Source organism: Rosa chinensis, chromosome 5 (genome assembly GCF_002994745.2).
Source record: "Rosa chinensis cultivar Old Blush chromosome 5, RchiOBHm-V2, whole genome shotgun sequence".
NCBI classification, from domain to species: Eukaryota; Viridiplantae; Streptophyta; class Magnoliopsida; order Rosales; family Rosaceae; genus Rosa; species Rosa chinensis.
The window spans coordinates 24,788,403-24,801,171 of NC_037092.1; the positions used below are offsets into that span (position 1 = coordinate 24,788,403).

General features: G+C 39.0%; 1 pseudogene; it reads left to right on the top strand.

The window, feature by feature from the left end:
- Positions 1–2,034: 2,034 nt before the first annotated feature.
- On the top strand, positions 2,035–8,189 carry LOC112203505 (annotated as a pseudogene).
- The last annotated feature ends 4,580 nt before the right edge of the window (positions 8,190–12,769 follow it).

Genomic DNA, 12,769 nt, shown 5'->3' on the forward strand with positions numbered 1-12,769 from the left:
AATCCCCTGTTCCATATTTGCACTAATATTGTCTGATTCCTGGGTAAAATTCACATATACCTCCAGTGTCTCAATCACCACTTGTAGCCCTATGAGTTTTCTCTCACAATGATTCAGACCAGACTCCACTAAAGAAAGGGGTACACTTGCATTTGGAGAACTCAGAACAGCATTTAAACAAAGAAGCTCTGTCATGAATCGATCAAGGACTTTGTCAACTCCATAAACTTGTATGAGGAGCTTGAATTGATCATTGATTACCCTCTGATCCTTCAACTTGTCTGGTTCGTTCCTCTCTCTCAGCTCCTTGTATGTCATCTTCAATACAGTAAAAATCTTCTTGACTATCACACTATTCTGGTCACCTGCAATCAATCCCTTCATCGAAGCACCAAACTTTACCAACTTTGTGATTACCTTCTCCGGTTCCTTCAAAGACACCAAGAACAAGAATCGAGCCAGCAGGTAAGAGAGCTTATATCCAAGTTCAAATACTCTATCCTTCTTCTCATCCAGAATCCTCCATTTTGAATCATGCTGATTCCGAAAACAGCCTTTCAGCAACTCCACAAGGAAGGAATTCGTTGTTTTCTGACCAGCCTTGATAGCTAAGTTCTTCTTTAGTTCTTTTTCACTTCCTCCAACCTTCTCTTCATCATGAATCTTAAAAGGAGCAGGCATTAGTTCCAAGGAATCTGCACTTCCAATCATGGCAGCTGCATCATCAGCCGCTGCGTCTTCACGACATATAGCTAGCAAGTCATGCCACACTTGTTCGAAACAGCCCTTACCAGAGAACCATGATTGATCATGTATGACAATTTCTTTCTTGGAGAGCACGAAAGTTGCACCAGCTTGGTGTTCAAAGCCCTGGTTATGTGCGAGAGGGAACAAAGTCCATGCATGGTTCATAAGGTTTTATCTCATAAGGCACGTTGGATATCCACATCCTATATGGATATTAATTAAAGTTGCATGGGGAAAAATGAAACTAAAAGGGTTCTTGACCAAAACCACCAAAATGAGAATCTGTTATGGTAATCTCCAATGGTGTTCAATATTTGTGTATATATGTTGGCACATATGGAAGTGGAGGAATAAAATGGTGTTTGATGAGGGGTTTCACTATCCTTTTAATCCTGGGAAAGTTGTTATTGATTCTGCCAGGGAATGGAAATCTGCTAATACTTTCAAGCCTCAACAGTCTAGTAAAACTTCTGTTAGTTTGTTGTGGAAGAAACTTCCTGAGCATTACTTTAAATTAAATGTTGATGATGCTAGAAATCTTAATGGGAAAATTGGTGCTGATGGTATCTTGAGAGATTTCACTGGTGCTTGGATTTCTAGGTTTTATGCTAACCTTGGTTGCGGTTCTGTCCTTCAAGTGGAAGCTTGGGGATTACTTTTGGGATTACAAATGGCTCTCTCCCATCATTGTCGTCATCTTCTAGTGGAAAGTGATTCTCATGTGTTTGTTTCCCTAGTTCAGCAAGGTGTGGATGATTTGCACCCTTAAAAACTATTATAGATTGTTGCCAAGCTCTCCAAAGACAATTGCACAACTATGATCTTAAGCATGTCTATCGTGAAGTAAATCAAGTTGCCGACATTCTCTCCAAAGCTGGTTTGGATGCAGAGATTTGAGCTCAATTCATGGAGCAACCCCCTCCACAAGTTATTTCTAGCTTGCTTGATGACTTGTGTGAAAGTCCTAGAATTAGGATTATAAATTCTGAGATGTAATTTGTTCTTTGCTTTTGTTAGGCCTTTTGGCCCCCATATATCCAAAACAAACAAAAAAAAGGCACCAAAATGAGACAAAGTTATCTCATTTACCCTAACAACAGATTTTTAATCTCACCTACACAATTTCTCATCAAATGACCATTTTGCCCTAAACCTAATTATTAAACTACAACATTGCCACTCCCTTTCCTCTCTCTCTCTCTCTCTCTCTCTCTCTCTCTCTCTCCACTCTCGCACTATGCCGGTAGCTATCTCTCTTCCTCAGCACGACACCGGCACTGGCGCACCATGGAGGCTCCAGACTTGGAGGAAGAGATCAGAGCTTTCTCCGGTTGCCGGGAACAATGGCGGATTCAGAAACTTTTAGCAGGATGGGCAACTAAAATTGAACGGTCATTCAATATCAAAAGAATATTACTCTTATAGGTGAACAAGGGCGGATCCATGTGGCAGGCTCTAAGGGTTGGAGCCTAGACAATATTTTGGGCCAAAAACCCTTAAGTATATGTATATATTTACCTTCAGCCCATACTAGCTAAAGAAAAAAAAAACTTATCTGCAGGTCGCGTACTCCCACAGCCACAGCCCACAGCAGCTCACTACTCAGACCTTAATAGGTCAGTGGTGGCAGAAACTACTCCACCCACGCCAAAGAACTCGGCAACGCCGTCCCCAAGGTCCCCTCTTTTCCTCTCTTTCCACTCTTTTCTGCATCTCATTTTCCGTCTCAATTTCCAATCTTGATTCGGATGATCCGTGAAGGAGCCTGTGCTTTTTCTCAAACCGACGTCTTCTTACTTGGAAAACGGAGGCACCATTGAAATCCCTCACCCTCTAGAGTCGTTGGACCATGAGGTGGAGGCGTGGAGCTGCTGTCATCATATCCAAGAAAGCTCGCGATGTTCCTCAGGCCAAGGCCATGGATTATGTTGGTGGTAATTTATTTTATTGATTGTTGTATTTACTAATTGATTGATTCTTGTGTTAATTTGATTTTAAAGAGATGATCTTGTTTGAGTTGGAATCTGATTAGTGACAATCACATTGTTTAAAGAGATGATCACAACATACATATATATAAATATATATATATATATAAATATATATATATATATATCAATAAAATTTACAAATAAATATTATTTACTATAATTAAAAAAACTCAGTAAGAAAGAAAAAATAATCAATGAATATCGATGAGATGATGAACATCCATAAGCTTCAATTGATTCATTAATTAGGATAAGAAAATAAATTTGATAAATGAATTGATGGAGGGCCCCTGCGCACTTGGAAGGAAGAAAAATCAAAAATAAAAACCAATAGCAATGGAGAGAGATAGACTGTGCCTTTGAATTTTTTTATAATTAATTTTTCAAACAGTCCAAACGACCTTGTTTTGTTTAATGAAACTAATTCTAAACGGCATCGTTTCGAGGATCTTTAACAGACCTAATTTCAAACAGTCCAAACGACCTAATTTCTGCCATTTTTAACAGACCCAGAGGTCTTCTTCTCCTTAAGCTTTTTAACCAGTTCAAAAGATTGAGGTTGGGCAACTGCCAAACCTCGCCACCCCCTAAATCCGCCCCTGGCGGCAAAGACGCTCGACTGCAAGGCCCAGCGGCGATTCGGACTCCGATTGACAAGGCCCATCTCCGATTCCGATTTTGAATCGATTCTGATTCCGATCGACAAGGCCCAGCCCCGATTCCGAACCCAACGCCTCCAATTCCGATCAGCTTCATGATGGAGGCTCCGAGGTGGTGAGAAATCGGCGGCGGCGTCGTCGTGAATATGGAATTGTTCATTCTCATTGATAAGAATAGGGATTTACAATCTTTCAAGTTTAAAAATGTTTTTAAGTACTTTCAAATTGTTTCCTTTGTAAGGAAATCAAGCAATTCACTTGGTTATCGTCTAATCACCATTTCTATATTGCACATGTTTTTAGTATACAAAGTTCATGGCTCCTAGCAACCATTCCATGAGATTCCAACATTCATACACATAGATCATGACTTCTAAAGGCATAAATGAAGGGCAAATTAAACTAGCAACATAGAAATTCAAAAGAATGCTCAAAACTACATAAAATCACATTGTTCATACACAATTAAGTTTGACTAGGGCTATATATAAGAAGAACTTCTAATGAGGACCACTAAAATAAGAACTTCATGAGGACTTTCTTGTGAGACCTACTTTTCGATCACATTTTCGCAAATCAACTGTTAGATGTTTAGATATTCATATGTAAATCATTTATGCAATTTTTCAACTAAATTCAAATCGTTAAGGTATTTATAATCATGAATGATCATTTATGAACATGAACGGTTCAGATTTGACAGATTTGGTTCGTTCATTGATTTGATCTAGTTTGGTACCTTAACAATTAGCAATTTGGAAGGAAATTTCCAGAAGTGATCTACTGATGCATACATAAACATCTAAGGGTTGACTTGCGATAATGTAATTGAAAAGTGAGTCTCCCAAACTGTTGATTAGAAAGTCCTCATTTTAGTGGTTCTCATTAGAAGCTCTCGCTAAACACACACACACACATTATACAAGATTACAAGGTAAAGCTATGGTACATTAACATTTCTCATATATGTATTATTTCATGTAATATTTACCACTTTGAGGATTCATGTACGTAGTAACTAGAAAAAAAATCATCATTAAGGTAAATAAGGTCAAGATGCACTAGAGTAAAATATGTTCTCATTTGAGAAATTAAGTCCTAAAAGTGATAACTGTATGTGTGTCTATGTATGTCATGTGTTAACATATTGTAGAATTTTCCTATTATATATATATATATATATATATATATATATATATATAAAGAGGACTAGAAGCGGATGTCCGCAGTGCCGCAAAAGTGTGGATGTCCGTGATTTCTCACCAATCACGACAGCTGCACTGCTCTTGCAGGACGGAGGCCAGGGGCATCCTTGACTAGTTTGCAGTTAGGTGGACTCGCCAGCTACCACTTTGCAGTCGACCTCAATCGGGCTTGAAGTTTCGGGTGAGGTCACTACCCAAACCTTCGACCACGATCTCCTTGGCCTTAGTCTTCATGGTGAAGCCGTCCGGGATGCCCCTGGCCTCCATCTGGCAAGAGTTGTGCTACCATCGGCGCCTGATTGCTGAGAAATCCCGAACGTCCGCACTTTTGTAGCACTGTGGACGTCCGCCTCAGAACGGGCCTATATATATATATATGTATGTATGTATGTATAGTTTGATTATAATTATGGGTGATGACCATGGGCCCCATGTTATGGAGATCGGCGACGATAGTAAGAGAAGTAGAGAGAGAGAGAGAGAATGAGAGAGAGGGGTAAAGGCTTTACCTTTCCCACATAAAAGAATAATTATTTTATGGTCTCAGACTATCATGCTGGAACACTTTTGTTGCCAAACCGATACCAAAACATTGAATTGGTATTGTGGATATTCCAGGATAAGATATCATCTTAACAGAGATAATCTCGTCGATAGGTGAAAAATTGATTGACGAGGAAAGGTAGCCTAGTAGGGTGGCTGACGACTGCGGAGGGGAATACTAGGGTACGGAGGTACGGAGAAATCAAAAATGTTAAGTAGAATGTATTATACAATAAAGATTAGATTATTAAATTAAAAAAATACATCCAGCGGATAAATTAAGCATCATGTTCCTCTCCATGGATGCATTTTGATCTTAGACATTTTGTTTGTCTTCATAGCTACAACCACAAGTTCTGTTGTTCTACCCTTGGTCCTTAAAGTTGTCAAAGAAAAGATATACGAGTGTTCTAATAACTGGACTCATGTAATTACATGTGAAAAACAATACAATCAACAGCAAAGAAACAGAAATTAGCATAAAAAGTCTATACAAAAAAAAGAAGACAAAGAATAGAAGAAAGATTGCAGTCCTCAATTAGGCATGTTCCTCTCCATCCAAGCTATTGATTTGGCAAGACCTTGCATTACCTGGAAAATGGTAGCATTACAGTTTGAATAAATTAAACTTCAAGAATTGGTTTTGAAGAATAAATGTCAGGCAATCTACAGAAGAGTCAAAGATGAACTCACCACGTCAATACATGCTTGAAGTTATATTGGTATTGGTATTTCCTACTACGAACAAATTGCAACAAGGTGGGAATCACTGAATAAGTTGCACCATCTTAGGTCTAGCATGATGCCATGATGTTACTGAACTGAAATAATTAAGAGCAATTTTCTTTCATCTGGTTGAAGCTTCTATTTTGAGCAATCTGAACCATGTTTCTCCAAGCATCACTGCTTAGCGCGGCATCAATTGTTACTACCTCTTCTAGGTAACATACTCAATACACTGAGTTGGTGTTTTGAGCTACCACTTGACATCAAGAAAGAAGCATCAGAAGATAACAGTACACCAAGCATGCAACCATGCATATTTGGGCGAACCTTTTGCCGTTCCCCCAAGTCTTATGATGGTCCTTGATGAATTGACCAGTTTCTGTTAGGACCTGATTAGTATCTAAAATGGTAATAACTATCAAGAAACCATTCAAGCAAGTGAGCATATTACAACAGAAACCCTGCTCTGGTGTCAATTAATCATTCATTTGAACAGTATCCATACTTAAGGTCTCAGTGTTTGGCTCCAAAAACCAGTACAGGTGCAAACTGTCTCTTTTGCTGATGTGATTGCGCAGGCGTGCCAGCACCGTGGGGTGCAGTCATCTGAGAATCCCTTGACCTGACTTCTTGATCAAACAATGTGGACGAGGAGAGCACCAACCTCGTCAAAAGGTTCTTCTCTTGCCTTTCGGAAAAGGACTTCTTGCCTTATGGATAAGGGCTTTGGTTGTGGTCTCTTGCGTTCACCTAATCGATACTTAGTGTTGTAGACTAAGTAGAGCAATCACTGGGAAGTTGGAGAATGCACGGGTTTTGCTAAAGCATGACTTTAGCTTTGTTGGGTTGCGAGGGCGTTACCATTGCTTCGCTGGTCGAGATAGTCTCGGTGGCAGTGGTACTGGCAGTCGGCTCCTGGGGAGACTAGGGCTGGAAGTATGATGGCCGGGTTGGTTTGGTGGCACTGACAGTCGGCTCTTGAAGAGACTGAGACTGGAGTGTGGTCACCGGTAAGAGAGGTTGCTCCGGGGAGACTTGGGTAATCGTAGAGATTAATTGGAGAGTTGGCTGTGTTTTGTTGTGTCATCTTTAGCCTCTATATGTAGGCTGCTCGTAGATTCACATTCCAAATAGGAATGAAATACTATATTTTAGGCCACAGTTATTGGCCTTGAATCAAATCAAAACTCTTAATAGTTTTGATAACTATCGTAAGCAATAATACATTGACTCTGTCGTAGCAATCTTTTAAGCAAAGTTAATTACCTTTTAGAGTCCTGGACGTAATCTTCCTCTTAACAACGTAATTGCCTCAAGGACTGATTCTTGGATATTGCCTTCGTGAGCACTACGTAGCTCGCCGCATGCAATCATGTACCCCTTGTTTGTTGCAATTAAGGATAATTGAGCATTGATTGGCTTGCATATATATCTCTTCGTGACTTTGCGAGGACTCCCTTCAACAGCCTTTAATTATGCATATATATGTGTAGCCCCACATAACCTTGATTGCCTCTTCATTGCCACATATGTAGGCAAACTTAATTGCTTATAGGTGAACAGGGGCGGATCCATGTGGCAGGCTCTATGGGCTGGAGCCTAGACAATATTTTGGGCCAAAAACCCTTAAGTATATGTATATATTTACCTTCAGCCCATACTAGCCAAAGATAAAAAAAAAACTTATCTGCAGGTCGCGTACTCCCACAGCCACAGCCCACAGCAGCTCACTACTCAGACCTTAGTAGGTCAGTGGTGGCAGAAACTACGCCGCCCACGCCAAAGAACTCGGCAATGCTGTCCCCAAGGTCCCCTCTTTTCTTCTCTTTTCACTCTTTTCTGCATCTCATTTTCCGTCTCAATTTCCAATCTTGATTCGAATGATCCGTGAAGGAGCCTGTGCTTTTTCTCAAACCGACGTCTTCTTACTTGGAAAACGGAGGCACCATCGAAATCCCTCACCCTCTGGAGTCGTTGGACCATGACGTGGAGGCGTGGAGCTGTTGTCATCATATCCAAGAAAGCTCGCGATGTTCCTCAGGCCAAGGCCATGGATTACGTTGGTGGTAATTTATTTTATTGATTGTTGTATTTACTAATCGATTGATTCTTGTGTTAATTTGATTTTAAAGAGATTATCTTGTTTGAGTTGGAATCTGATCAGTGACAATCACATTGTTTAAGGTTATGCACTTGCTCTTGATATGACTGACATAGAGATTCAAGCTACTGCTAAGGTAATCATCATAATTTGTAGTGTGAATTGATGCTATACTTATAAATCATAGTGTGACTGTGTGAGGCTATACTTTAGATAGCTATTGAGTTATGAACAATTTGTCAATATACGGTGCACCGTTTTCCATATAAATCTGTGGTTCCCCCGCTTCTCTTCAAATGTGTAATCGAAGAAGTGTATGCACTAGGATATGCTTGGTAGAGTCAATAAATATTGGATGAAAATCTTTAATAAATCGAGAGGTACCTTAATCTTTATTTAAACTGTGTAAAACACCAGCAAGTTAACTCCTTTAGTGTGTTCCTATGAAGTATTCTAGCGCATTAGTTCAAATTTTAGACCTGCGATCTTGTTTAGGATGTGTGTGGTTTTAACATGCTTTGCTCTATATTCCAGTGCATCAGTTCAAATTTTAGACCTGCGATCATGTTTAGGATTTGCTTTTGGTAATTTTGTTTTCATGTGGGTTCCAAACCTCAATAAAAAAAATAAAAAAATATTAGTGTACTTCTAATTAGCCTAGACAAGTCTCGGATCCTGGATCCGCCACTGTAGGTGAAGATCAATAAAAATTCATTGATCACAACATATATATAAATATATATATATATATATATATATCAATAAAATTTACAAATAAATATTATTTACTATAATTCAAAAAATTCAATAAGAAAGAAAAAATAATCAATAAATCTTGATGAGATGATGAACATCCATCAGCTTCAATTGATTCATTAATTAGGATAAGAAAATAAATTTGATAAATGAATTGATGTAACTTTGAATTTCTAAACGGCATCGTTTGGAGGATCCCTTTTCCAGACGACATTGCCACTCCCTTTCGTCTCTCCTCTCTCCATTTTAAAAAAAAAGCCATTTATTGGAATCTGATTGGTCCACTAATTTACTGTGATTGGTCCACGTATAAACCCCTGCAAAGTCGGTTCTTGTCGATCAAGTTTTGAGTTTCTATAAATACACCCTGATTCATAGTGGTTTCCACAAGTCCTTGGTTTCTAAATTTCATCCGCAGTCTTCACGCTAATTAGGGCACCAATCTTTTTTAGCAGCGAGTCCCAGTTATTTGATCTTACACTCTCGATCTCTTTAGGTTTTCTCAAGTTGAATTTTCAGTTTCAGGTTCTTTCAAGTCCTTAGTTTCTAAATTTCATCCGCAGTCTTCACGCTAATTAGGGCACCAATCTTTTTTAGCAGCGAGTCCCAATTATTCGATCTTACACTCTCATCTCTTTAGGTTTTCTCAAGTTGAATATATAGGTCGACGATATTCAGTTTCAGGTTCTTTAAAATTAAAAGACCCAGCAGATCGAAACAACCGACTTCCATTAATGGAGGGTGGCTATATGCTTCTTCCGGGCCAAAGGTTTTGCCCCATGGAAGATGAACTTCTCATGTACTACCTTAAACCCAAGGTGAATGGAGAGGAGGTACCCGGAAAAGAAGCCCTTATTTGCGAGTTGGATCTCTATGGTGAGCAAGAACCTTGGAATATATGGGAAAGATATGAAGCAAGAAGGGCAAACGACTTGAGAAGGAACAAAGATCTCTACTTCTTTACCAAAAAGAAGAAGGTGAGTGCAAAAGCCTCGCGTATAAGGAGAAAAGTTAGGAGTGGTTCATGGAAAGGCTAGGACGTAGCCAAGGAGGTATATCTTCTTGATCAGAATCAGCAGCCAACAACTACTCTTCTTGGTTTCAAGAAAACCTACACCTACAAGAATACGAGCTCTGTGCATCATGGTCGCTGGATCATGTACGAGTTCGAACTTGATGAGTCGCAACTCCTGCACAAGCAGAAACAAGTAAATAAGAATGCATACTCTCTTTGTTTACTCAGGAAGAACGACATACTACCGGAAAAGAAGAAGAGAAAATTAAGGCAAAAAGAAGAGAATCATGAGATGCTCCAAGATTATGTCAAGGATGATAATGTGCCAGCACCATCATTATTGGATTTCCCTCAGCTAGAAAAATGGTATGATCAACAACAATTCTTGCTGCCAGCTGAACCTCAACCAAGCGAAGAAAATTTGGGGCAACAATGTCAGATACCAACATTATTTTCAGCTAATGAAATAATGAGTGACCAAGATAAAAATCAGTTGCAGCAAATGCCAGCTGAAGAGGGTATCTTGACACCAGGGGAAGTCGATCTATATGGAGGCAACTTGAGTGATGTTATGGTTGGTGCAAACTGGCCCGACTCTTTTATAGGGGAGCTAGTGAAGGATGACCAGCCATATACCATGGAAGAGGGTGAATGGAATGATTTTCTTGTTCAGATTTTGAGTACTTAGCATTTTAGTTCATATTTTTTTCTCTTTTGTAGTCGATCTCTACCAGAATTAATATATGTAATTGTTGACGGGATTTTGGCTTTACGCCCCCCTTGTTGTATCTTCTTCTTCAACTAATAATATGAGTTTGAGGGCCTCACCGCCCCAGCTAGACTCCGTCTTCCATCCCTAAGTTTAAAAAGTTTCATCTTATGGTTAACCATAACAATTAATGTCATTTGTTATCTGATTGAGATTACTTATCTCTCTGTAAGTAGCAATAGTTATAACTTATAGTTGTTCACTTTAAGTCTTAAAGTCAAATCAATCAACAATATTGATATCAACAAGTTGGATCTAACAAAAACATCAATTCCAATAATGATCTAGCAATATTGAACCATTTCTATATTCAAATAGCTGGCCATTTACTGTATGGGATTTGCCATCACCAAATCCTCAAATGAAGAGTCTTCTATGGGAGGTTGAAGTCAGCTAGAAGAATTTGTAGGAGAGCAATTTCACTCTAAAGCCTAACCAAATTCCTCCTGGACAGGAGAATAATTCAACAAACATTAGGCCGAAACTGAAAAAAAAATTATAAGAGCATGAACACGAGAAGAGAAACAAAGTTGATGAAATGTTTGAAAAGCAACAAAGAAAATAGATCAAGGATGTGCAGGCACCTCTATCTCCCAAAAATACAGCTTTGTCAATAGCTGAACTTGAGATCGAAATTGTGAATGTGCTTATATGGAGAAGGGTGATGAAGCTTTGAATGATGTAGGTTTGGGGGTTTCCACTGTACAGCTATGAAGAAACTAAGGACCTTTAACCTGTGACACTACTATAACCATCTTAGAATCTTCTTCACTCTGATGTGTATGTATAGCCCTGTCACCTGTCTCACAACCCATTCTTAGCCTGGCTTTGAAACACGATATTTAGCAAGCGAAAGAGTAGTTTTGTCAAAATCCTCGTCAGTCACAATTGGTCCAATCGTCCAGAAAGATAAGAAATTATAATGGGAAGAATTATGTACTTGTTCCACTAGGAAGAAGCAGGGGCCATTAATCTTTTGATATCGGCTCCCAGCATATGAAGTGTATCTACATTCTCATAACCACGGTCAATATGAGCAACACTGCTGATCTCAGTAGTACCTTCTGCAGCCAATGCAGCTAATACCAATGAGGTCAGTTGCAGCAAGGCAGGAACCAGACAAACCACTGCCAGCAGAATAGAAACCATTAGCGCCATTTAGTTTCCAATTGAAAAAGAAGAGAAAACAGTAAGAAAATAAATAAAATTAAGAGAAATATTTTAAAGGATTTTGCATACCTTCTATTATCTTTCCCGAAAACCAGAGCAGAGCTTGCACAGACTTGAATTTTTGCTCCAAGCTTCCGCAGTTCGTTTACTAGTATAAAGCAGGGAACATGTATGACAATAGGTCAATGCAAGTAGCGTCATTTGTAACAAATATTATCATCTTTCCAGACAGAAAAACAAAGAAGGAATGTCTATAAAAGAATACAGGGGATAAGAAGTATTTCCTCCTTGTACTCTTTTTTAAAACCATCAAAAACCAATTATAAAAGAAAAACTGGAGACAGTGTAAGGGTTTAGAACAAGACTCGACAACATAGATGTACACACCTTAATGCCTCATTATGTGTGTTTATTATGTATGTATGCATGTACACAGACACAAACATGCATGGACACGTGCATACTATGTGGCTAATAAGATCATAAACCCTCAATGATCCACACCTTCATTAATTGAGAATCTGCATATATAATACAAATGCGAATGCACACAATATATGCCACATACCATTTGCCATGCGCTTTTCAAATACAGACTCTTCTACAGGACTTAAACCATTGCGCGTGATTAGCAGGGCCATTGTTTGCGGTTGGAGATCTTCAGGAAACCCGGGAAATGGCCCTGTCTTAACCTCAAAACCTCGCAAATTCTCACCACATTGAGACACTGCTGAAACTGAAGTAATAAAGAAATATACCACAGCATAAAATTAAATTACCACAAAAGGCAGATAAGCAGAGCAAACAAAATGGGAACCAAGCTATTTATAAAACAATTTAACATACTTCCAAGGTATCATGAGAGCATTGCCTTATTTTGCTACCAGCGGCCAAGAGTTTTTGCATCAGACATGAAACTTGGGAAGGAATGACTGGTGAAATTGAAATGAATGAGCGAGCAATAGCTGCAGCAAGCAAAAATGTGCCTGCTTCAATACGATCAGGTGCAATAGTACATTTACAACCATGAAAATAAGATTTTCCCTTGATGACAAGCTTTGTTGCTTCCTGCTCCTTCCACACAGGC